A 1,746-nucleotide genomic window follows, 5' to 3' on the forward strand; every position below is an offset into this window, starting at 1 on the left:
GTTTTTATTTTATTTTAATTTTCTCTGTAATATTTCGGAAAAAGTATGGCGGACGAACCGCTGAATGATCCATCAATGCAAAGAAAGAATATTGCTTATTGTAAGGAGCTTATGGTGAATTTGGCATATGTTACATCTATGAAGATGCATTAGTGATTGTGCTTGGCTATGTAATTCGCATCTGCAAAGAGCTCTTTCTTGTTTAGTTTATTAAGCTTTATTTCAGAACATAACAACCTGATATACATTCTACATCATAAAAGAATTTGTGAAGAGTTTTAATACTCATTGCAATATACTACATAGTAAACAGATTTAATTAAAAAAAAGCAAGCAAAGTTTGATTAAAGCGAATCTGTGAAACGAAGGAATAGTTTGGTAACTTGTACAGCTAGAGGTATCCTTCAAGAATACAGCAGTCCTTACATGTGAACAAACGCCATACTGGGATCGGCAATTTGTCGTAAAACTAAAAGCTTTAAGGGGGTTGAATTCTCCCCCCCCCCTACTGGTAAGATTAAAACCCCTCCCTTTATGAAAATCTGGACACGGGCCTGCTAGAACCACCTCTCTCATAAAAGTAAAATATATAAAACTACGCTTTTTCAAACTTAAATTTCGAAAAACTGCCGGGAGGTAGCCCCCGACACTCCCTTTTTGACTGAATATACACGCTGTGATTTACAGGGTGGAATGTTCCCTTAAAGCGGAAAAGCAATAGGAGCGAAAACTGAAAGATTTAAAGAAAAGCATTTGTATCCAAACCACTGATCTCAGCTCGAGAACTCATTTTCGGAAAAAGTGGGGGAGAGAGAGAGAGAGAATTTTTAACTGCAAGTTCTGTAACAATATATTCCTGTTTTAGCAAAAAAAAAAGTTTATAGTTTATAATGACATTTTTAGTACAAAACGAATTTTTAATCAATCTATATTGCACTTTACAATTTATTAAAGATGAGAAAATTCAACTTGATAGAAAAATTTAAAGCAAGATGGATAGATGTGTGTGTGGGGGGGGGGGCAGTTTGAAGTTTTGCCCCACTTTGGAAAATTTCTAGGTCCGGTGCTGCAACTAGTTTAACAACTTTGTTGAATAACTCATACTTCAACTGATTTTTTTTAAAGCCTCCTCTCTCCTGCACATAAACATTATTCAGCCCAGGAACATTTTTAAAAAATTTCTTTTCTGTTGGCGGAGCCATATTAAAATGTAAAAAGTTTAAAAAACAGATAGCATTAACTAGTTAGCATATTTTATTATTTAGTTTAACCACAAGACTCCTTACTTGATGCAGCTTTGCAATTTCGCTCCCCTTTTTTTTCTTGTCTAGAGGTATGATATGAGTAAAGAATGTTCTTATAATTTGGAGACATCCAATATACAGCAACATTGGAAATGAATACCAGCTAAAGAAAAGAAGTTAAATAAATAGCATGCTGCATGTTTCAGTGGTGTACCCTGAAATTAATTTTAGGGGTTGCAGCTCTGTCAAACCACCCCTGAGTACTCCACTGCACCCTACTGTGTAATAATTATAAACAGCAATAAATATTTTTTTGCGAGGCGTTAGTGAAGTGAACGAACCGTTTTTACCACAACAACAAGAAAAATCCATTGCTAACAACAAAGCACTCTGTTAACAAGATAGTACAAAATAAATAACTACAATAAATAATTACAATAAATCAATTAATATATTTATATGTATGTAACATTCTTTTTACTTACATTTCAAAGTACTTCCA

Source organism: Uloborus diversus, chromosome 1, assembly GCF_026930045.1.
Source record: "Uloborus diversus isolate 005 chromosome 1, Udiv.v.3.1, whole genome shotgun sequence".
NCBI classification, from domain to species: Eukaryota; Metazoa; Arthropoda; class Arachnida; order Araneae; family Uloboridae; genus Uloborus; species Uloborus diversus.